At 46.7% G+C, this 25294-nt stretch overlaps 1 protein-coding gene and 1 long non-coding RNA gene across 3 annotated transcripts in view; one reads left to right on the forward strand and one right to left on the reverse strand.

The window, feature by feature from the left end:
- NXN (nucleoredoxin) overlaps window positions 1-25294 on the reverse strand; it is a 159309-nt gene that overhangs the window by 35700 nt on the left and 98315 nt on the right. The gene's annotated exons all lie outside the window — the stretch shown is intronic.
- LOC122233747 lies at window positions 14101-14503 on the forward strand. Its single transcript, XR_006211439.1, has 2 exons — window positions 14101-14191; window positions 14361-14503. It is a non-coding gene; the product is annotated as an uncharacterized LOC122233747 (long non-coding RNA).

Here is a 25294-nt window from a genome sequence, read left to right on the forward strand (position 1 = left end):
AAGGGAGAGAGAGAAAGAGAGAGGAAGAGAGAGAGAGAGAGAGAGAGAGAGAGAGAGAGAGAGAGAATCTCAAGCAGGCTCCACACCACCAGCACAGAGCCAGACGTGGGTCTTGAACCCACAAACTGTGAGATCATGACCTGAACTGAAATCAAGAGTCAGACACTTGGGGTGCCTGGGTGGATCAGTTGGTTAAGCAGCTGACTTTGGCTCAGGTCATGATCTCGTGGTTCACAAGTTCAAGCCCCACAGTGGGCTCTGTGCTGACAGCTCAGAGCCTGGAATCTGCTTTAGATTCTGTATCGCCCTCTCTCTGCCTCTCTCCTGCTTGCACTGTCTCTTTCTCTCAAAAAAATAAACGTTAAAAAAAATTAAAAAAACAAAAGTCAGACACTTAATCGACTGAGCCACCCAGGCGCCCCTCAGTACAGTACTTAAGACTCTAAAAATAGGGATGCTGTCTCCTCAACCCCCACAGATAAAAAACAATTTGGTCTGGTTCCCTCATGAAGCAGAAGGACTATGATGCCCTCTGGCTGTCCCACCCCTAATCATCAGAGACATTTCTTTTTTCTCAGTATCCTTCTCGGAGAGGTAAGAAACTGTAACCCCCATAATCCTTCCCATCCCTCCCTCCCTAGGGATCCACCCCCCCTTTTTTTCACACGGGATCTCAAGGAAGATCCTGGCTTGTGTTTTATCCATAGTTGTGGGATCTTTTATTTCCAAAAAAAGGCCCACTGGTTCAGTGGAAAGTAATTATGCTTTTAGACTCACATCTGACACTGAAAAGTCAGTCCTTCTGTAGACTAATACATCATGGTATAATTTTACATGATAGAGATTTTTTGAATTTTTTTTTTACATTTATTTATTTTTGAGAAACAGAGTGAGACAAAGCGTGAACAAGGGAGGGGCAGAGAGAGCAGGAGACACAGAATCTGAAGCAGGCTCCAGGCTCTGAGCAAGCGGTCAGCACAGAGCCTGATGCGGGGCACGAACCCACGAACTGTGAGATCATGACCTGAGCCGAAGTCGGACACTCAACCGACTGAGCCACCCAGGCGCCCCATATGATAGAGATTTTTTTAGGAACTTATGTCATTCATCAGTGATGTGCAGGCTGCATGGGACTGTCTTTCTCAGGCTGCAGCATCACAGTTGCTCTGCTCTGAGCCAGTACAGTGGGCACAGGAATGATCATTCTAACCATGTCAAGTTTGGTACTTGAATCAGAAAGTGAACTTTCCGCTAGAAAAGTCACAGAGGTCCACTTTGATGAGTCTCTTATGCTGACTGGAAAAGAGAAAAGCTTGAGCTTAAAGAAATGACCCCAAGACTCACCCCCTGTGCCTTTTCAAGTGTGCATGACATCTCCAGTCCACCAAAGATTTTCAAAAAGGCCACTTTAAAACAGTGGCTTCATAACCATTTTGGGGTCACAGACACTTTTGAGGATAAAAGCTACAGATCCTTTCCCCAGAGAAAAATGCACATACACAAAAGTCTGTGTGTAATTTCGTAGAATTCGTGAACTCCTTGAAGACTGTCAGTGAACCTGTCTGATCCCAAGTGGTCTATGGACCTCAGATAATGACTCCCCTTGTCTTACGAGTTCATTTTAGGGCATGGCTTGACCTTGATCAACCGAGAGAGCTAGGATATTGCCCCATCCATAAAACTCCCTCTAATAAAAATCAGCATTTGCCTAAACTCCACGATGATGTAATACTGAGTGGAAAGTCACTCTCTCACTGCGTGTTGCAGCTACACTCCTAAACTCTTCCAGAACCGACTACCGCCTGCAGCCTCGGCCTTCAGGATGCTGAAGATCAGAGGCACACTAACTGCACTTATTTGTAAGGATCCCCAAGAAAGGAGCTCGTATTCCTCCTTGGTGTGATCATCAGAGTCAGGAGCCATCACTGAATCAGCACTGCCTCACTCTCTTAAAGATCCTTCTTGGGAGGAAATCTGGTAGTGCCGAAAAAGGGGCTTTAAGGGGCTCAGTTTATATCCAGGCCCTGATCTCTCAGTGGACATCAGTAGGCGACACTGTTCCCTGGCTCCAGGTCACGGCTCTTGGCTTGCACGGTAACGCCCACATCTCAGGACGAAGTGAAACGAGGCGCCGTGCGTGGAGATACTCTGAAAACCAAAGCGCTGCACACATGGGGCACGTCGCTAACATCGGCATCAAATTTACGCTTAGTTCCCCCTTGTCTTGTCAGCGTCCTCTTCAAAAAAACATTTTCCTGTCAACTCTATTGTAAAGTTAATCAATCAACTGTATAGTTAGTAGCCTGTGTTGTAAGACGCCTCAGAAAACTGGGATTTCTTTCTGTGGCGAGTGGTAGTTTCGCCATAAGCACCTTCTGCAAAACATACACACGGTCTGGAGCCAGCTTTACGTAGTCTGTTTGCTCCCCCCTCCCCACCCCTTCCTTTCTGCCTTCCACTTCCCACGCTGGACTGCCAGGTTTTAAAGGGGCATATGGAAATTGTTTTGAACGGACTCTGTGGATTCTGCTCTTCTCTCTGCTTAGAACTCCGACACCACGTGTGATTCTGATGGGACCCTCCGCTTGGTCTCCCCACCTTCTGGAGAGGGTGACTGTTGGCCTGGCGCAGAGATGCCAAGGCCGATGGTGCCCATCCCAGCAGCCTTTGAACCAGACACTGGATGTAGAGCAGGGTATCGCATTCCACTGGCCATCGGAGAAAAAAGGCTCCGGCAACCTCCAAGTTTTTAAAAAAGTTTATTTATTTATTTTGAGAGAAAGGGGGTAGGGGGGAAGGGGCAGAGAGACGGAGAGAGAGAATCCCAAGCAGGCTCAGCACTGTCAGCGCAGAGCCTGATGCGGGGCTTGAACCCACGAACTGGGAGATCATGACCTGAGCCAAAACCGAGAGTCACTTAACAGACGGACCCACCCAGGCACCCCAACTTCAGCACTTTAAAAGGACCTCCCTGGCTGGCACTGCTGCAGCTGGGGACAACCAAGTGACTTTGACTTCCAGTGCCTGCTCCCTCTCCAGTGACCATCCGGCCAAACGTCCACTCAGAGTTCACATTGACAACAGTCAGACTGGCTGTGCCACCTCCCTTCAGAGCTGCCCAAAGGCCAGGTAACAGGCAGAATAGGTCACAGCAAACCCTCTAAGCTTAGAAATCTAAGTGCTTATAATTAGCATGCCAGATTCAGAAGCAAGGCAGCAAAGACGAAATGGAAAAAAAGGAAGAGGAGACAATATTAGCTCAACTTGGCAAAAATCAAAAAGGATGACAGAGCAGGCTATTGAGTTACTTGAGAGTTCCCATTCCTCGGCCTGGCGGCTGGTTCTGGTTAGCGACTCTGAAGGCTGTGGTTGGAGCGATCATCCTAGGAATGCCGGCCAGAAACACTTCTCTAGTGATCCACGGAACAATGAAGCAAATATCAAAAGGGACAGGACTGGGAGCTGGTAAACTGTAAAAATGCACACTACAAAACCGAGCTAATCTGAAACACCGCGGGGACTCGTCAGCACCCACAGATGCCACAGGGAAATGCAACCTGGTGATTTCCGAGAAGCCCCGACTCCGGAGGGTGACTCAGAATCTGCCTCTCATTCCGAGGACTGGGTACCGTACTTGACTGGGGGTCCAAGTTTTATTTCTCAACAGCTGCTGCAAATCTATGGGATCAAGCCAAAGCTAACACAGATGTAAGATTCATCAGCAAGCTCGTCAGCAAGGTCAGCGCAGTCTTCTCAGGCAAGACTTACCCCTGCCCTTCCACCGAATGCTGACCACAGTCAACATCATCATCATAAACAGAGTCTTTGTTTTTAAGTTTATTTTATTTTCAGGGGGTGGGGGGGAAAGAGAGAGAGAGAGAGAGAGACCATGCGCACGTGTGTGTGCGAGTAGGAGAGGGGCAGAGAATCTCAAGCAGGTTCTGCGCTGTCAGCCCATGGTCCAATGAGGGGCTCAATCCCTGCGAACTGTGAGATCACGATCTGAGCCAAAATCAAGAGTCAGACTCCCGGATTGAGACACCCTGAAAACATAACGCCCGAGGTTACTTAGCATAGGCTCTGGAGCCAGGCTGGCCCAGATCTAATTCTGCTTTGGTCACCTGCTAGTTGGTGTCCTCAGAAAGCTACCTAACTTCTCTCTTGGTTTTCTCATCTGTAAAATGGGATTAACAGTACATACACTTCATTGGATATTGTAAAGATTTAGATATGTGCTTAGAATAGAGCCTGGCATAGACTAGGTACTACATTATTATAGTCAGCTACCTGCTACGATTAATATCTATTATTATTGTTGTTATCATTGCTACTGCTAGCTCAGAATCACTCTAAGTGCCCCAACAGGACCTTGTCCCAGAGTTAAGACCAAATCTTGCTTCTGAGGCATGATTCTAGTGTGATCTGTCCTGTGGCTGAAATTTTAGCCTGCTACAGCTAGCTGTTGGTTTGCCAAGTACAGTGCTTGGCACATGTTATGTGTTCAGTGAATGATGGGTGGACAAATGGAAGAATGAATGAATGGAAGGAAGGGAGAGAGGAAAAACTGTCGAGGGGACAGCCAGAATGGATGGCTAGCTAAGCAATCAAACTCAGCCATTCAAAGGGCTTCCTTATTGCCAAGACTCTTCCCTGTTCCTTGGGATAGCTGGGGGCCCAGAAGGCTCTTTGAATTGGAGCATCAATTGCTCAAAACAAGTACTGGTGGAATTCGAGCTCTTCTCCCTTTCTCGGACAGGACCTTTGATTCCCCCATCCACTTCACCTTCCCATCTCTCCTTTGCCTGAAGCCAACACAGGGAACCAACCAGCAGACAAGACCAAGGAAGAGGTGAAAGTGAGCAGGGCCAGGCTGATCATGAGAAACCAAAGCCCTCCTTATGGATTTGCACTTAACAAAGCCAGAATGACCATCAATTCTCCCTTCACTGTAGTTGCTTCAGAAAGAGGGCCTGTGCCCCAAGGGTGAGGTTTGGAAAAGAACACGTACACTCTGCTTCCTGCAGGCAAAGGAGCCACACATTACATACACCACACACCATCCATCCGAGTTCATCTCTGCCACTCCAGGCTATACTAAACGAAAAAGAAGGGGTGCCTGGGTGGCTCAGTTGGTTAAGCATCTGACTCTTGATTCTGGCTCAGGTCATGATCTCACAGTTCGTGGGGTGGAGCCCCACGTGGGGCTCTACGCTGACAGTGCAGAGCCTGCTTGGGATTCTCTCTGTCCCTCCCCTGCTCGTGCTCTCTCTCTCAAAATAAATAAATAAACTTAAAAAAAAATAACAAAAGAGACTGGGTAGAAGGGACATTAAAAATTTATTCTTCATTTCTTTAAATGTCAGGACAGTAAGTTTTCTAGCGGATGGATAGCTGACCCAGCCAGGCTATACGATCTGATGTTAGGTGTCATTTTCTTACAACATTACTCAAAGTGCCGCAGGAAGATATGAAGGGGGCGAAATACCATGCCTGCCTTCAGGAATCTTACAGTTTACAAGAGAAAAATGGTTAAAATGACAAACGTTATGCTTTATCTATCTTACTGCAATTAATAAAAAAAAAAGTTGGAACCATGACTACTTATGTACAGGGATGGGACAGATCATGGCAACTGCCAGGATAAAGGATCAAAAAAGAAGAAAGGAGACTGGCTCCATCTAGTTTAGGGAATGTGCCGGGGCTGGTTCTGTATGTTGAACACACCCACCCCTTCATTCCAAATCGGGGTGGCCACAAGAACCAACAGCTGGTGGCTGAGTTTGACCTTATTGGTCAGTCAAATCTTCAGTCAATGCTTTTGGTGGAAGGCAGTGTATGGTATAGGTAAAATGGTTAAGAACATGGTTCTGGAGCCAGGCTGCCTGGGTTCAAGTCCCAACCCTGCTATGTATCAGCTGGGGGGGCCTGGGGCAAGTTAGTTCACTTCTCAAGAGCCTCAACTGTCTCATGAATAAAATAAGGATAATACCTGCCATCATACTGTTGCTGTGAGAACTCCCTGAATTACTATATTAATATATTAATCAATATATATTAATAAATTCTTGGGGCGCCTGGGTGGCTCAGTCAGTTGAGCATCTGACTTCAGCTCAGGTCGTGATCTCGCAGTCTGTGGGTTGGAGCCCGGCGTCGGGCTCTGTGCTGATAGCTCAGAGCCTAGATCCTGCTTCGCATTCTGTGTCTCCCTCTCTCTCTGCTCCTCCCCTGCTTGCATGCTCTCTCTCTCAAAAATAAACATTTAAAACAACTAAAAAACAATATGTACGGTTCTCAGAATGCTGCCTAGTAAGTGTTCAATAGATGTTAGAATACTGCCATTTCTCTGATGCTAAGTAGAAGAATGTGGTGACCCTCTAACTCCTGTTTAGCACCTACGTCAGCTGCATGTTCCCATTCTGGTGGAGGAAATGACTTCTTGGGCCTTGTATCATTTGGGATGCCCACAGATAGAGGAACGGGGGCCAGGAGACAACCCGACGAGCCAGTGTCTCACTGCTGGTGTGCGGACATCTTGAGTTCTGAAGAGCCTCACTTTGCTTTGTGAGATATTCTTTTCCAATGGAAATCACTGTGCGCCTGGAAGGAGAGGTGTTGGGTCTGGTATCTGCTGCTTCCTTCTATCTCTTTAGCCGAGAGATGTCCATCTCCATCAGCAGCCAGCCCTGTGCCACACACCTCACCAGTCAAACAGCATGCTATGCTTCCGTCTTACCCTGTGACTGTAGAGTGCTGTCCGACACACTGCCGATTCCCGGGACAAAGGGCTGCACGCTCTCTTCTACCAGGCGGGGCACAAAACCACCACTACCCTTTAATCCTTTCTCCAAGGGGCTGGCTGCCTTCTGGCAGTGTCACATCCTCACTGCATCAGGGCAGGAAGCAGTGCAGCGGGCAAGAGCACGGGCTCTGGGGACAGACAGTGTGGGTCCGAACCCTGGCCCTGCCACCTCGGGCAAATGACTTTGCCTCTCCAAGCCTCAATCTCTTCAATCGCAAAATGGTTCCATGGTGCCTATCTCCTAGGGCTGGTGGGAGGATAGCACCCGTGCTCAGAACTGCCCCCGGAACACGGCAAGCGCTCACAGGAGAACACTTCTAACGTGTGCCCTTCCGGTTTTACAGCAGACAGCCCATCGGGGGGCAATGGGCCTGGCACATGGTCAGACTGTAGGAGCGCGTCCCCAGCAGTAACTGACTGTGGTGATCAGGACACGATAGCGCCACTGGTCCCTACCAGGGCTGGGACCCAGGATGACCCACACAAATCAGTATGAGTAAGTACAGAATATTCCACAAGAGAACTCCTGCCAGAAGGTAGGTAAGCAGATCAAGCCCGACAAAAGAAGGGATGAGCAGAGGAGTCTCTACCTCCCCAACAACGACTCTAGGGGTGGGGGTGGGGGCAACAGCTCCCCTTCTTCATGGAAATGAAGACATTTTCCAAACTAGCATCCAGTCTGTGGAGTGAGAGAAATCAACTAAGAAATGCACACAACAGAGGGGCACCTGGGTGGCTTAGTCGGTTAAGCGTCCAACTCCTGACTTCAGTTCAGGTCATGATCTCCCTGTTTATGAGTTCGAGTCCCACACCAGGGCTGTCAGCGCAGAGCCTGCTTGGGATTCTCTCTCTCTCTCTCTCTCTCTCTCTCTCTCTCTCTCTGCCCCTCCCTTCTTCCCTCCCTTCCTCTCTCTCAAAATAAATATTTTTAAAAAAAGAAAAGAAATGCACATAGCCACCAGAGACACGAGACACAAGACACAAGGCAGAGACACAAGAGGCCAGAGACACATGGTGGACATGCTGGTAGGCATGAGAAACTAAAAAATAAAAACGTGGCATTCCCTGTGGCTTGGAGACCTGGGTCTAGCGGCAGTGGGCTGCAGTCTTGGGATTCTGGTGACAGAGTAGTGGGTTGCTGGCAAGGATGAAAAGTGAGCATAGGAAAGAAGCCACGTGCTCTGTGCAACCAGCAATGGAAGAAGCCGGCAGGGAACTAAAGCACATTCCAAAACCCCGGTGGCTGCCTCTTCCTCCTCCTTCCTTCTCAGGGGTCACTCACCAAGAGACTCTGCCACTAAACTTCCTTTCAGAAAGTTGCACCTTCGGGGGGCACCTGGGTGGCTCAGTCGGTTAAGTGTCCGACTTCTGCTTAGGTCATGATCTCGCAGTTTGTGACTTCAAGCCCCACATCGGGCTCTGTGCTGACAGCTCAGAGCCCGGAGCCTGCTTCGGGTTCTGTGTCTCCCTCTCTCTGCCCCTCCCCCACTCATGCTCTGTCTCTCTCTCTCTCTCTCTCTCTCTCTCTCTCAAAAATAAACATTAAAAGACAGAAAAAAGGAAAAAAGAAAAAGAAAGCTGCACCTTCGGATCAGCTTCAGTCAACGACAACAACAACAAATTATTAAGGTTCGCAACGATGCCCACAAACACAAAGGCAAAAATGTAAATATTTTCTTCTCAGCCTTTTGAAACTGCTGAAATGCAAAATATTTCTCTTTTCCCCAAAGTATCTCCCAATCACTCTAGCTCCCTGTGGCCTGAGAGAATCCCGTTCCTGAACACTTGGAACCTGGTACCATGTGTAACGCTAATTAAAGAGGTTCGTTGACTATGCTGTACAACTTCCTGCCCTAATGACTCAACAAGCCAGGAGATGAGCAGTTTGTTGGGAGTACAAAGCGACATATGGCTGCCAAGTTCTTTCTGGCCGACACCACAGACGGAGGGAAAGGCTGTTCTGTTTCCCCGTGCCTCAGCTCTCACAAGCTGACAGAGGGATTTCCTAAAGCCCCATCTGGTATAAAAACCTCTATTGGGCACAGTGGTTTGGAATTGTAAGAGGGTGGCTAGTAATAACAGACCAGGGCCAAATGCTGTAGAGAGAGAAGGATTAAAGTGGCTGGGAGTTTGCCCATGACACAGGACAAGGAGCCAGAGTCAGTCTGGAATCTGAGAGACCATGTTCCAGCTCCAAAGGCAATCACTAAGGGGGCCTGGGGGGTGAGGGTGGGGGAGCAGAGATAGGGTTTCTGTGGCGTGTGTCATTGTGGATCTATCCCTCTGCTGATATAATCAGGAAAGAGCTCGAGTTTGCCCACATTCACTCTGAGCAGTGTGTTTTTACTTGAACGCTGGGATCCCTGATCTGCCACCTCCTTTGAGAGATGTGTCGCCATCCAAGCTCAACCCAGAATGTTAAGTTCATACCACAGAAAAATCTATTCTGAGTGTCTGCACGCCAGATTGTTAGAGGACCCATAAGGTTGAAAGAAAACCAAAAGGAAAGAAAGGAACTCTGGAAGAAAGGGTACTGCTCCTTGTAGATGTGGGGTTCTGCTCCAGGAAGTCCCCTGTCAAGGTGGGAATCTCTCTCTTCCCTCCCTGCCCTTAGTTGGAAGGTGGCAGAGACCATCAATTCGCCCTAACCAATCCATCCAAAGGACTTTACAGAAAATACGCCAGCAAGGTTTTCATTTTGTTTAAAAAAAATCCATGCTGGGGCGCCTGGGTGGCGCAGTCGGTTAAGCGTCCGACTTCAGCCAGGTCACGATCTCGCGGTCCGTGAGTTCGAGCCCCGCGTCAGGCTCTGGGCTGATGGCTCGGAGCCTGGAGCCTGTTTCCGATTCTGTGTCTCCCTCTCTCTCTGCCCCTCCCCTGTTCATGCTCTGTCTCTCTCTGTCCCAAAAATAAATAAAAAACGTTGAAAAAAAAAATTAAAAAAAAAATCCATGCTAAGAAGGCTTTTTCATCCGAAAACAGAACCCCTTCCCCCCACAACTGAGATGGGGTTAGCACAGGGTGGGTCCTGAGGACAGCCTCCTCCATTCTGGGGGTGCTGACAAGCTATGACCTTGGAGCTCCAGGCTCTGATTTTCTATTAACTCTCAAACTCAGCACTAGACAGAGCTCCTGGACCAGGTACCACGGTGGAAAACTCCAGTGAGAAAGGGGCAGGTTTCATGACCTGTGGCAACAAGGGAGTTTTGAGATGTGAAGGGAGATGCCATCCTACCACCGTCATTTTCATGGGGCTCAAAACCAAAAGACCAGCTCACATGCCCTTCACCAGATGCATTCCTCCAGGGGAATAAATCTCGTGCTGCTTTCGCATCCTCAGGGCCTCGCATGCAGTGGGCACTCAATCAGTGATGATGACCATGATGATGTTCAGGCCAAGAAAGAGGGCACTTAACTGGCTCCTCGCGTTCGACTCTACAGACGCGGCACGAAAAACGAGCAAGCTGGCATTTTATTTTCACACATTCATCGTGGTCCCTAAACAGCTACTAAATAAGTTGCCTTCCAAAAAGAAATCAGGCAAACAGGCTCAAAGCTTCCCGCTGTTTCCAGGAGATGAGGACTGTGATGGTGTAACACCTCCTAACCCCTTGGTGAAACTTACAGGCCAGCAGGGTGAGCTGAGCGTTTCCACGTCCACTCTTGAAATGAAAACAGGGGCAGAAAGTGTGGTTTGTGAGAATTACAGAGATGTTTATCATTTTAGTGCCATCCAGACCTGTTCCACAGTGGAGCTATTAGCACTCAGCAGAGTGCTCCCTTCAAATTTCCTACCTGATTGTTATTACATTGGGTGTTTTTGCTGCGTTCTCCCCTCCCCCCCCCCCCCCCCCCACCCTCGCCGCCCTCCGCTGGCTGCACGAAAGCTCTGTTTCTTGGCAGAACCTTCCAAGTGCCCGGTTAAACCCCTTGTTACCATTTTCCTGCCTCAGGAAGGCCCACTGAGCCCCGGCCAAATGACAAGGGGAGGAAAGGAAACATTTACAATGATGTGAGAAATTCCCAGTCTGGAAAAAAAGATCAAAGAGGACGGTCATAAGGCACCATTCTGCACAGAGCCTGGCACATGAAGGTCCTCCGTAAATTGGACCGGATTGGTCCATGACGAGAACGACATTACCTCACTGGGAACCCGGCACGCTCCTCCGCGGCTCTGAAACCAGCCTCGGCCACACTGCTATGGACCAGCTGTGTCCCGAGTGAGGGGAGTCGTGTCCTATACTAAGAAGCTGTGATCACCATGCTCCTAAAGGCCTTTATATAGAAATGGACTGTGGCTTGCACTGGTCCCCTCTGCCAACTCTTGAAATGAAAGGGTCCATGGTGAAATAAATAACAGCAGGGAGAGAGAAAGAGGGAGGTAAATTGTTTGGAAAGTAGAAGACAGGGTGGAAAAGATGAAATTCAAGACAGATGTAGGAGAGCCGCAAACAAATGTCCTTGAATTTATGCATCCAAGTGATTCATGTAGAATAAGGAGAAAAGGAGCTACGTACCCTATATAGAAATAAATATGGGAGTAAACACAGAACAAAGTATTATATTCCCGGACTCTTACAAAGAAACGTCGATTCACATCTCTCTGCTAAATAAAGCTGTTATCAAACAGGGTGAGGGAAGGGTCTAAGATGAAACTATTAATTAAGCAGAGGTTCTCTGCTGTCTTGTCACACGCAATAGGACGTCAACCACCAACGGTTCATGTCCAATTACTGAGCGCTGATTTCTGATCTCCAAAAGGTAACTTCTGCCACTTGCTTCACACCAGCAGAATTAAAAAAAAAAAAAAAAAAAAAAAGGGGTGGTAGTATTTGCCAGGTTAATGCCTGGCTGCGAAGAAAAAAAAATCAAGCAGGAAATTTAGATGGGCGTTTCCACAGACACACAAAAGTCCAAGATATTGGCCGGAAAGGCATTTTTACAATGAAGTATTAGTGTGTGTTGTTTTACTTCTAAACAGCTAACTCAAAGGGGCCACCGCACAATTGGTTCCAAATGCTTCATACTGAGAAGAAACACAGGCGGCCTGCCTCGCTGGTTAACTACTCTCAGTTTGAGACTTCAGATGGTAACAAGAAAGGAGAAAACGGCATGAATGTCCCCGGTTGCTATAAGTGCTAGAGAAATGGGGTGAAGCAGCATCCAAGTATAGGACACGGAGGGTGGGGGAGGTGACAGTGTTTCCTAGATAGATCAGGTGCTTAGCGCAACTTCAGACCTACACCATGCATATGGCTAGCCAGTTACTCATCAAGAGACATTTACTGAGCATTAAAACCTAGCAAGTATTTGTGCCAGATGGTGTGGGGGTATAGGGATTAAGGACAAAGGTCCTTGCCTTCAAGGGAGGAAAGCAGCCTGTTAAGTATCTGAACCTGCTTGCTATTTGGACACTCCACTGGGATGCTGGTCCTTGCCCCACATCCCCAACCCCCACAGTGGGACATGTTTGTTTCATGGGCACCAAACTCGGGCCACAGGTGGCTGCAGCAGGTATGAGCATCTGATCTGAGGCCAATCATACGCTCTCCTGGGAATTTAGAAATTGGCTACAAAGACAGATTCAGTAAGGTCAGAGCTTCCCAACCAATGTGCAACAAACAGGTCAGAGGCAGGCGCCTTATTGATCTTCTCAGCCCTTGGGACACCTGGAGTCCCCACACCCTCCATTAGTCCTTGGCCTCTGGGGGCAAGCTGCCTGTGCCTTCACCCCAGGGGACAAACAATGAGCGTTTTCTAAGTGTGGCAGGGATGCGGAAAAGGTGGAGAAGCACCAAGGAGACGGCGGTGGAGGCGAAGCGGAGGCAGGAGTAGGCTTGCGGGACCAGCGACAAGCAGAGAGAAACAAAGCTGACAGAGACGGGGCGGTCAGGAAGACAGATGGCAGAGAACAGAGACACAAATGAGAAACTGCAGCCCCCGAGGAGGAGGGCGAGAGGGCTGGATTCTGAATCCCGCTCTGGTCCTCTGTGTCCCAGCTGAACTCGATTTCCTGAATCTGGATGCCCGTGTGATTAACAACTGTATTCTGAGAGCCTAACCCAATCTGCTCATGCCAGCTTGAGTGCATTTCTGGTCCTCGTAAACAACCCCTAACTGAGCCAGATGTGTGGATATGTGTGCATAGAAGGCCCGCGTGCACCATGAAATCCTCACTGCTTCGAAAGCAAAACTGCATTATGCCCTGAAGCCTTCCAAATCCCTTTCTCATATATCCTTCTTCTGTCCCCACGGGAACCTGGGACCCTGAGGAGGAAATTCAGGGCGACGGATGCAGAGACTGGAGCAAGAGGACTCCCCTCAGGTGACAGAGCAAATTGGCCAGGCTGTCCAAGTCGCTTCACTTGTGTGAGAAAGTTGTCTCCGCTGTAAAGGTGTCTCTTTGCTCTCTGCCAGCCAGCAGCCCTGACAATAAGCCCTCACTTCTCCAACGTGAGCCTAAAATACTCTATGTGGACGTGAGAAAAAGCAGCCTGCCTCTCCAACTTGTGGGTCAAACTTGCCCCCTTGCCACCCTGCATTGAGTTCCCCAGTAAAGGGGTGGCTCTCCCTCCAGAAAGGTTTTACATTCTCTTTGGCTCCAGAAGACGCTGCCCTGAGCTGAGTCGAGGAGAAGAAAGTCTGAGGTTTCTACAGACAAGACGAATGGCCACTTTTATGAAACCCAATGTCCTTTACAGCACATTCCCAAGGTCTAACAGCATTCATGGCATTCAGAAGCAGACATGGCCAGTCGCCACCAACTTTTTGTTTCCAAGACCACTCGGTGAGGTGCTGCCCTCGGAGGACGCTCCCAGCCTAGGTGCACCAGCATCTTTCCTTCAGGCTGATCCTAGAAGCCACTGGTGCCACAGAACCCAAAGGGGCAGAAAGTGTAAAGTTTCTGAGGTTGCAACCAGACTGGCTTTCTCCTCCAGAACAGAAATGTCCCAGTGAATCAGACCTTGAATATGCCACTAATCACTTGCTTAGGAAACTTAAGCTGCTGAGGTCTTCTGAATAGAAACCACACACAAAGTGATTCTCCAGAAGAAGCACGGACTTTCTGGGACACACTGACCGTTTTCAAGAGCTCAGTAATCTTCTGTCAACCTCTTCCAGAACTGAACTGTTAGATGTCAACAAGCTTCAAACTGGGCTCCAGACCACCCATAGAATCATGTGTGTCCAAAAGCAAACAAGTGGATTCCAGTGCCCCTGAGCTCTGTCCTTGGTGACACAACAATGAAGACCCCAAGTTCTGCAGGCTGAAATGACGGAGGCCAGGACAAAGGGTAGGGGGAAGCCCTGCCTGCCCCTCTGAGAGCAGCTCCGGGCCACAGACAGAAAGGGAAAATGCTCGGAAAGCACGAGGCAGAGCAAGCAGGAAAGGTGAGGGGTCACCGAAGTGACCCAGGGGTCACCGTGTCCCCCAGTTACAGTGGAGAGCAGGCTGAGAGAGCAGAGCGGTGAAATGGGCCAGGCTGTCCAAATCGCTTCACTTGTGTGAGAAAGGTGTCTCCGCTGTAAACTAGGGGAAATGACCATTCTTGTCTCACAGAGTTGCTATGAAGATTGACTGACCTAGAAAATCCAGATGGCTCCTTCCAGTGTGCAGATTTCCCCAACCCAGTTGTTCACATATATCACTGACAATGTGTGCCCCTAACTCTTATTTGTTTTAAATAGACTCTTTAAAAAAGATTTTATTTTTTTTAAGTTTGTTTATTTTGAGAGAGAGAGAGATTGAGTGGGTGAGGGGCAGAGAGAGAGGGAGAGAGAGAGAATCCCAAGCAGTCTCTGTACTATCAACTCAGAGCCCCACACCGGGTTCGAACTCACAAACTGCGTACGAGATCATGACCTGAGCTGAAATCAAGAGTCGGATGCTTAACCGACTGAGCCACCCAGGCGCCCCTAAATAGACTTTAAAAAACAAACAAAACACAAATTTATCTTGAGAGGAAGTTTTATATTGCTATTATAAGTAGAAAACCAGTATCACCAAATAGAAGGTATGTGTCAAAATAAAAAGAACAAAACCCAAACAATTATTAAACTTGATCCAGCCCCTGGTGCCTGCAGAGGGCTCTGAGGTCTGCTTTCTCTATTGGAAAGGAGGTTAGCAAGGGTTCCAGAGGGTTAAAGAGGGAGTGTGCATCCAGACTGTCTCCTGATAGAACCAGCAATTTAAAATAGAGGATGGAAAAAGCATGATGTAGTTTGATCAATGGCTCCGATCCCAGTAACAGTCCTGCCACCTTAAACTCCTTTAGGTCCTGTGCCAGTGGAAGCAGTGGTGAGAAAAGGGGGTGAGAACCTAGGGGGGCCCAGCTCACCTCTACATGCTGGCTGTGGCCCCACTGCCTCCAGAAAGCTCTTCACCAAGGAGGAAACCCTGCTGGCTCAGTCTCACTGGTCACTGAGGCATCGCGATGACTTCCTCCCCACAAGCCCCATCAGGGAAAACCCACTTCGGCCACAGAAGTGGTGTCTCCATCAAGGAAACTTATAACACTCACCATGATCAGGAAGTTGGCAAGGTCTCCTGAGCAGTTGAGTTACATTTATGCCAAACCTAACTGTCTCCACCTTTACAAAGGAGGCCTGGAGTTGTGTCACATAAAAATTGCAAATTGAAGAGTTTCACCAACCATGTTTAAGGCAGCATTTCCCCAGAAAGACCTGCATCAGAATCCCCTGGGGTGATAAGAGATTTCTGGGCCCCACTGTTGACCCACTGACTCTAACCCTCTGAGGGTGAGATGCAAAAACATAAATTTTAAGAAAGTTGCCAGACAATTTTTACGCCCACTGAAGTTTGAGTCCTGTCTGCTCTTTCCTACATATCTCTCTGCCCCAACTGTTTTCCCCTTCCCCTGGAGATATACATACACACACACACACACACACACACACACACACACACACACACATATATGTATATATATACGTATATATACACATACGTATATATATATATATATATATATATATATATATACACATATCTTTCTTTCTTTCTTTTCTTTCTTTCCTTCTTCCTTCCTTCCTTCCTCCTTTCCTTCTTTCCTTTCTCCCTTCCTTCCTAAGTTTATTTATTTTTTTGAGAGACAGAGGGAAACAGAGAGAATCCTAAGCAGGCTCTGCGCTATCAGCTCAGAGCCCGATGTGGGGCTCAAACTCACGAATTGTGAGATCATGACCTGAGCCGAAGTCAGATACTTAACCCAGGCGCTCCCCCCACCCCCACCTGCCGGTATTTCTTACTCATCCTAGAGATCTCGGATCAAATGTCTTCTTCAGGAGAGCCATCTCTGCCTACTCCCCTCCTCACCACCCCCCCCCCCATCTAGACCAGGTCCCCCATTATACATCCAAGTCCTAATGTTCTTCCTTCACAGCACTGATAACAACTTTCATTATATGTGACTTGTCAAAATAATGGCTGTCGTCCTCAACGGCCTGCACAGGACAGGGCTGATACTGTGCCCAGTGGCCGGCACAGTGCCAGGAACAAAGTCGGCACACAATAAAAATATTTGCTGATGAAATGAATCAGCCAGGAATCAGCACCTGAATTGTTGTTGTATTTTTTAGTTGAATGGGTTTTTAACTGATTCCATGTGCTCACCTGAGTGGAGTGTTAAAATGTTAGAACTGTACATATACTCACATAGGAGAGGTTAAAAGCCTTCACAGACCCCCTCCCTTGTCCCCCTCCCCGGCTCGTTTCAGCCCTTGAATCTCCTGGGTCCCACTGTGCCCTAAGGAGATCCAGGAGAGCTATGCCCAGGGTTGCATGCCAGCTGAGGGAAGGGATCACTTTCTACCCAGAGTCCAAAATAGCATTTTTAAGGCTAGTAAGAACTTGACTTGCTACCCTAAGATCAATTTATCCCACAAGTTCTATTCATGAGTGAGTCTGTTGAAAAGTTTTGTTTGAATTAGTCCAATGCTCTCTGAAAATATGTCCCAGAAGGAAGCAATCCTCCCATCCTTCAACGAGTATAGACACGGCCCCATCTGATCTCCCACCAGTTCTGGCAGCCAAACACCCACAAATGTTTAGCTCTGCCATGGGATATGTAGAATAAATTAAGTTTAGGGGGAAAAAATCATAAAACAAGCCTCTAAGTCTAAAGACTCTGTGTACCTTGGCTGGGGAAATGTATGTGCTACAACAAATCAAATCCAGTGTGCCAGAGAACTCAATCGAAACCAGCAGAAAATGATTCCTGTCATCTGAGACAGGCAGCCCCACAGCAGTCCCTGAGGGCAGATGGAGATAAGGGGGTCTAATCTAGCCCTGCATCTGCCAAAATTCTTTGCAATAACGGCTGAAGAAAGAAATGGCCTAAAACCCGAAGTAAGAGGAGATGGACATTCTAAAGTCAAGGCTTTGGCAAGCACAAAACAAACATTAAACCCCCTCAGGTTGGCTTTCTCACTAAAGTCCTTGCCTCCAGAATTCTGACCGGAAGCACTGCGTGGAAGGGAATCTTAAGTCATTGTGGGGCGGGCGTGCTCTAGGTTGGGAACCCACCAGGTCTTAAAATACGGCTCCATTAGTCTTGCTAAGTACTTGCCTCTGACTAGAAGCTCCACAATTTCCAGGGCTGTCCCTGCCCTGCAGCTGGATGGCTAAGTTCACTCCAGCTAATCAGCCTGCAAGGCCCAGCCACATCATCCACAGTAAAATGGGACTTACTGGTGAGACACACCCATCCTTGGGAAAAGAGGTGACAGAGAGTACAGCTTAGCTATTTGCTTAGTAAGTCGGGATTTCTCAAGCCAGTGTTTGATATGAGGGGCAGGTCACCTCACACCCCTGTTATACATTTCTCAACTTGGTAGAGAAATCCATCAAAAGCATAAGAATATCTGTGGCTCTGATGGACCTCTGCTTCTTCAGATAGGAGCGGGTCATGAACTCAACCCTGGGCTACTGAGGCTCATTCAGAGTCTGCACCGTTACCATTCATGAGTCATAATCAGAAATGTTCTCCTGAGGGAGTGGTTTCAAACAGATGAGAACAGATTTCCATTCTAGCCTCTCTTCTTTGTAACTTGTTTCTTTTTTATTACGTTTATTTATTTTTGAGAGACAGAGAGAGGGTGAGCAGGGGAGGGGCAGAAAGAGAGGGAGACACAGAATCCAAAGCAGTCTCCAGGCTCTGAACTGTCAGCACAGAGCCCGACGCGGGGCTTGAACTCATGAACTATGAGATCATGACCTGAGCTGAAGCTGTAACTGACTGAGCCACCCAGGCACCCCTGTTTCTAATGATCTAATAACTGATGCTACTTTTGGATGAGCTGGGCACATGCCCCTCTAGAACAAAAAGTACAGACAGGCCTTCTTTCCCAACCTACGGTGCAAGCTGGCCGCCTCAAACAGACAACTGATTTCGCTAATTGTTGCCAAAAGGGCTCAACACCACCAAAAGCCAAAGTTATTGTTTTTGGTAGACACTTTCCAACTTTTTGTTGATTGGTAAATGAAGCACCAATCCCCAGTGACAAGTTGCTTCCTTCGGTTACCATCACACCGAGTTCACCAGGAACCAGGATCAAAGCTAGGTAGTCTGTGAGGGATTTGTCAAGGGCTTTCTTTACCAAAGTGACACTAGCCGTTAGGATATGTAAACCTTTACGTTCCCATGGAGCAGGCTGTACACATCACCATGACGCATATTCTTGGTCTCACTGTAAATTCTACTTTGTCCTCTCCTTATTTTTATTTTCTATTTTATGTATCTTATTCCTTGAATCTTATTTTATCTTGCCACATTTTATGCTTCCTTTTCTGAACATGGACTGGAATATGTATGCCTATATTCTGTTTCTAAAGGAAACACTAGTGCCTTGATTTGAAATAAGGGTTGTTGTTTTTTTTTTAAGTTTATTTATTTGAGGGGAAGAGAGAGAGGGAGAAAGAGAGAATCCCAAGCAGGCTCTGTGCTGTCAGCGTGGATTTGTGTCAATCCCACAAATCAAGAGATCATGACCTGAACCGAGATTAAGAGTTGGATGCTTAACCGACCGAGCCACCCAGGTGCCCCTGATATAAGGGGTTTTTTAGATCTATGCCAACTACTACAAAACCCCTACTTTTCAAGGACATTCTAAAAACTTGAACATAAAAGCTATCTGTATTAGTGGTTCTCACCATCCCAAACACCACCAGGGCAGTCAAAATCTGTCACCGGGCAATGTTTCCCTAAGTGGAATCCCTTATCCATACCTGAGGGAGGTCACTCTTCAGGTGGCAGAAATATTCCCCACTAAATAATACTGAATCAAATAGCAATCAAACATTATTCCTTTTTCAATTTTCTTCCGGTCCTCCCAATTACTTTAGGGGAAAAGTCTTAGTTTGATGTTAATAAGTGACTACCATTTCTCTAGCACCTGCTCATCTCCTTTTTTAACAGCGGTATAAGTCAAAAGTTTAAAAGTGAGCTTATTTAAAGGAAAATATTAAATGAATGGTAATACAGCTGGTATTCTGATGTGGCTAAACCACAAAGGGGGTACTGGAATGACCGAGACATGGAAAATACGAGTGAAAACCTCACATTTCTCTTTTTAACCTGTATCTAGCTGAGAGCAGGCAGTGGTCAATTTTCAGAGTTTATTTGTTCTGAGCACCCTGACATAATCAAATCAGGCTTCATCCTCCAAGGAAGAACTGACAACATTATTTAATATTGGCAGGATCCGGTTCAAAGGCCATCCCATCCTCACAGTCTGGGAGAGTTTCGTTACCAAGAACATTCATCACTCAAGAAAAAGACCAAACCATTCCAGGAAATACTTTCAGAACCAACTTCCTGTTCAGCTATAGTTTTATGATTAACCCTTCTCAGTCTGACCCCCACAACCATGTTTAATGGAATCTATTAGACGGGTTTATCCACATTTACCAACAGTAGAAAGTTGTCGCATAGAAGTGAGATAAAGAGTCACTCCCTCAACTCACCAAAGGAGTTAAGACCAGAAATACTGCAAGAGATTCCTACTGAGGTCATTTGGAGTTTAGGGGAATTTTTGGTTTGGGTTTTCTCTTAGTTTTAATTGCTTATAAAAAGCTCCTTAACGTCAAGTGAAGAACAACAACAAATGTGAAAAGTTAACTTCCCCAAGATGTTTATTCTACAGAAAAAAATGTGTTCCCTGCAACTCTGATGCAGGAGGGGATTAAAACTAGATACTATGGCCTGAAAAGGAAAGGGAAACCCGAATGACTCCAGTACAAAACAACAGCTGTGCTCAAAGGTCCGCCAGAGAAGCAACTTATCTGCTTAGTGAAAATCTGTTTCACAGATCCCAGATCTGCTCTGGGGGTACCAGCGTCAGACCCACTTCTGTCAAAGGCCGGTAAACAGACTGTCAAAAGCAAGCTCAGACATCTTCATTCGATCTAAAAGGCCTGTACCTCAGGTCCTCCCCGTCACCCATTAATTATCTTCCCACAGAGAGCTGTGCCCTTTCGCACCAATTACCAAAGCAATAGACAAAACTAAGCAAATGAGCAGAGCGGGGGGAGATGAGGACCACCACCCTTCACTGTCCCGAATCGGTCTCCTCTGGTTACGGCCGACCCTGAGAACCAGCACCCCCCTCCCCCACTCCTGGGGGGTGCGTGAAGAAGAGCTACAGGTACAGTTTTGCAATCAGGAGGACAGAAAGAATAAATCAGAAGGTAACGTTTGGACCACGTAAATATTTTATGTGCCAGAAGAATACAATCAAAGAAAAAGCATGAGAGAGGGGCGCCTGGGTGGCTCAGCTGGTTAAGCGTTCGACTTCAGCTCACGTCATGATCTCGCAGTTTGTGAGTTCGAGCCCCGCGTCGGGCTCTGTGCTGACAGCTCAGAGCCTGGAACTTGCTTTAGTTTCTGTGTCTCCCTCTCGCTCTCTGCCCCTCCCCTGCTCACATTCTGTCTCTCTCTCTCTCAAAAATGAATGAACTTGGGGCGCCTGGGTGGCTCAGTTGGTTAAGTGTCCGACTTCGGCTCAGGTCATGATCTCACGGTCCATGAGTTCGAGCCCCGTGTCGGGCTCTGTACTGACAGCTCAGAGCCTGGAGCCTGCTTCAGATTCTGTGTCTCTCTCTCTGACCCTCCCCCGTTCATGCTCTGTCTCTCTCTGTCTCAAAAAAATAAATAAACATTAAAAAATTTTTTTTTAAATGAATAAACTTAAAAAAAAAAAAAGCATGAGAAGAAAAAGCAAATCCTAAAGTTGAATATGAACAGACACATATGAACCTAACTGTATATGATGATTATTACATCATCTGTGGTAAAAAAAAAAAAAAAAAAAAAAAAAAAAAGCGAAGTCATTCCAAGTGACTTCTGGATACAGTTCTCTGTTCACTTACCTGGATGTAGTCAAAAAAAAAAAAAAAAAAGAAGAAGAAGAAGAGAAACCTTGAATTTTACTTAGTAGGTTTATTGTTGGTCCTATCAGTGTTATAAAGTTGCAGACAAGGTTCTCACTGTGGGACAAGAGGGATGCAAATATGCAATGAGAAAGTCAGGGAGTGCCCTGTGATGCTGGTTCTGAATCGAACATATCACTACAAGCTCAAGATTTTAAGAAACATGTGAATTTCTTAGTTGTATCTACTTGAAGTGTCTGGAAGAAGGGACTCACCTAGCAGTGGGCATACGTGATGCCCACACCTTGGTTTCTTTTTTTTTTTTCTCTTTTTAATGTTTATCTCTTTTTGAGAGAGACAGAGCATGAGTGGGGGAGGGGCAAAGAGATACAGAGACACAGAATCCAAAGCAGTCTCCAGGCTCGGGGCTGTCAACACAGAGCCAGACATGGGGCTCAAACTCATGAACTGCGAGATCATGACCTGAGCTGAAGTTGTGGACGCTTAACTGACTGAGCCACCCAGGCACCCCACGCACCTTGGTTTCTAAATACCATTTCTCTAGCAACAGGGAGCAGGGTTTCTTAGAGAAACAGCTGATTACAAGACTGGGGCAAGAAAAGCCCATGTCGAGACTGAGTGCCTTTCTGTATGCCAGCACAGCAAGGAAACACTTAAAGAATGTTGGGGACATGTTAAAAGGATCCGAGAGACATCTTGAAAAGGTTCCCATTTATCATGTTTTGGATGATTAGAGCATGAAAAAGAATAACAAAGTTAATAGACTAATTGAACTCTTTAAAAATCCATGAGTCTGAAGTGATCCTAAAAGGGGAGGGGGTGTGGCGCAAAGGTCTCTTCTTTATAAAAGACTGCAAGCTAATAAACGTGGGCATGTCAGAATGCAAAGATCATTCTGCAATGACCAACATAAAATGTAGGCAAGGACCATCAATGTATCAACAGATGCTAAAGCCACTGGGTGACAAGTTAGTGGGGACAGAATATTCTTATGGTCCTAAAGTATCATAGCATTTATTGCTAATTATGAGTGAGAAAATGCCTTTACCAGACAGAGATCTGGCAGGCCTTACTTTAACCAAGTGTTTAAACTCAGCATCACCAGTGGCTACAGACTGAGTGTTTCTAGCTCTCCAAATTCATAGATGTTGAAATCTTAACCTCCAACATGGTCGTACTAGGAGGTGGGGGCCTTTGTGGGGTGATTCGGTCACAAAGGTGGAGACTTCATGAAGGGGATCAATGCCCTTATAAAAGGGGCTCCAGAGAGTTCACTTGCTTCTTCTGGCCACGTGAGGACGAAGCGAGAGCAAGGCCATCTATGAGCCAGGACATGAGTCTCACCAGATACAGGACCCGCCAGCGCTTTGATCTGGGACTTCTCGGCCTCCAGAACTGTGAGAAATAAAGCTTTGTTGTTTAAGCCGTCCAGTCTATGGTATTTTTGTTATAGGCGCCCAAATGGACTAATGTACTAACAACAGGACAAAACCACGACACGTCTCCTGGTGAAATACAGTAGGAAGTATCCATCACCTCTGAACTGTTGACAAAAATGCTTGAGAGGCATCTAGGTGGCTCAGTCAGTTAAGCATCCAACTCTGGGTTTGAGCTCAGGTCATGATCTTGCAGTTGGTGAGTTCAAGTCTCATATTGGGCTCCATGCTAACATTGTGGAGCCTGCTTGGGATATTCATTCTCTCTCTCTCTCTCTCTCAAAATAAATAAATAAACTTAAAAAAAAATGTCTGACTTGAATCTAATCATGAGGTAACAATTACACAAATTCAGACTGAAAAATTCTAGAAGACACTTGATCTATCATGTATCATATGCTCCTGTTAAATTTTTTTGGATATGATAATGAGACTGTTGTTATGAAGAGAATATCCTTGTTCTTAGGAGATACATAACTGAAATGTTTGGAGTATCATGATGTACACAATCTACTTTCAAATAGTTTGGGGGAAAAAATACCCACCACTCATATATCTGTACAGATTTATATCACAGGTTCATAAGTAAGCTCTACATCCATGTGGGGCTTGAACTCATGACCCTGAAATCCAGAGTCGGATACTCTACTGACTGAGCCAGCCAAATGCCCCAAAGGTTTTTTTTTTTTTTTTTTTTAGTTTTGTTTATTTGAGAGAGAGCGAGGGAGAGAGCAAGAGCAGGGGAAGGGGCAGAGAGAGAGAGGGAGAGAGAATCCCAAGCAGGCCCCAAGCTGTCAGCGAGGAGCCCAATGCAGGGCTCGAACTCACGAACCATGAGATCGTGACCTGAGCTGAAACCAGGAGTTGGACACTTGACCGACTGAACCAGCCAGGTGCCCCACAGGTTTATGTCACAGGTTCTTAAAACCAAGATCCACAGACCCGCGGCAGCACCAGCAGCAGTAAAATGCTTACCACAGGTAAATTTAGGTGTGGGGCGTACGACGGACTTTCATGATCTTATTCTTTAGCTTTTCTGTAGGTCTGACATTTCCCAAAGTGAAAGGCTGGGAGTACAGAGAGAAAATGTTAATCAATTTCCTTCTCAGGGAATCTAAAGATGGTTCTTCCTCAAGCTGTTGGTTCTTGAATGTGCAAAAGTGCTAAGTCGGACTGTTCCATGTTCTCTGCTCCATGTATAAAGTGTGACTAAGGCACCAGCCTCAAAGGGGGTCGGGGGTGGGGTCGACTCCACGAAGGGAATACAACAGAGGAACAAATGGAGCTCTGCCATATAAATGGCTGCCTCCGGTGTTCGGGCTGTTTTTCTCTAATAAACATCGGTTACACCAAGAGGAATGTGAAGCTTTGGAAGAACTCATCTTGCATTTCTTACCTCTCTAGATAATTCTCGGGTCCAGCATCTCAGAATTTTTTTTTTTCCCTTTTTTACCAGACTTCTACCGGGAGAGAATTTCCAAGCTAATCGCAACGGAAACCATAATTACCTCAGCCCTCACTCTGAGGTTCTTCTAATTAAAGGGCCTCCTTAAGGAATGTATTTGGCATTAAAGGAGCAGAGAGGATGATGCACAGTTAAGCAAACTGTTATGAAATCTGCTGAAGACGTAGATGACCCAGGAGCTGCTCAGCCTGTCTGCCGCCCAGGGAAGGGCCAGATTCCCTGAAGCCTTCCCGCTCTGTTAATTGTGAGAGGTGAAGAAGGTAAAGGAGCTAGAAATTGAAGGGCCGATTCTGGCATTTTATCTCCTGCTTAAGCCCTTCCCAGAGGCCCGGCTTCCACGGCTCAGAACTAGAACCATCCCCGGGTTTATATAAAACCATGGCATGGGACTAAACAGATCATCTTGCCCACACGGAGCGGACAAGAAAACCGAGGTCCCCACAGGTCATCTGTCTTGCTAAATGTCATTCACACTCCTCGCAGGTGCTGCCTTACAGTTTGTAAATGCGTTTGCCTCCAGCCTCTGTATTAAGGAGCAGCAACATTTTCTGGGAAGAGGAAACTGCCAGCATTTTAGGCCGGCTGTAAGCAGCTAAAGTTAGACCTTTTCTATCAGGCAGCCCCAGCTCTGTCCCCTACACGAAGGGCTTTGGCAATGTCATCGAAGTTAACAACGTACGTATCTTTTGTCCTAGCAATTCCTGTTCTAGAAATTTATTCTATAGATATGCATGCATGAGTGTGCAAGAATGTTAATCACAGCCATTATTTGAAATAGCAAAAGACAAAGGGAGAGGTATAATGTTCATTTATAGGGGTCTGGGTATGTAAATTATGCTATACGCATTCAATGGGATATAATGCTGGTATTTCAAAGACTGAGGCAGTTCAGCAAGTGCTGATAGGGAAAGACTGTCAAGTTTCATAATTAATTTTTTAATTCAAGGTTCTTCTGTAAATGAGACAGACATTATCCATCCATATATGCATGTTTATAAATACACAGAGAAAGGTACGTGGATCTACTCCTATTCCCACTCCTATTCGAGGAGGACATGTGGTTACTGAGTTACACCTGTGTTTTACCCTCTAGTACAGCTTACATTCTTTAACCGTGTACAGGTAGCTCTGCTTTTATAATTAGAGAAAAAAGGGGAGAGGTCCTCTTCTTTTAGGAAAAGTTC

The sequence above is a fragment of the Panthera tigris genome, chromosome E1 (genome assembly GCF_018350195.1).
Source record: "Panthera tigris isolate Pti1 chromosome E1, P.tigris_Pti1_mat1.1, whole genome shotgun sequence".
NCBI classification, from domain to species: Eukaryota; Metazoa; Chordata; class Mammalia; order Carnivora; family Felidae; genus Panthera; species Panthera tigris.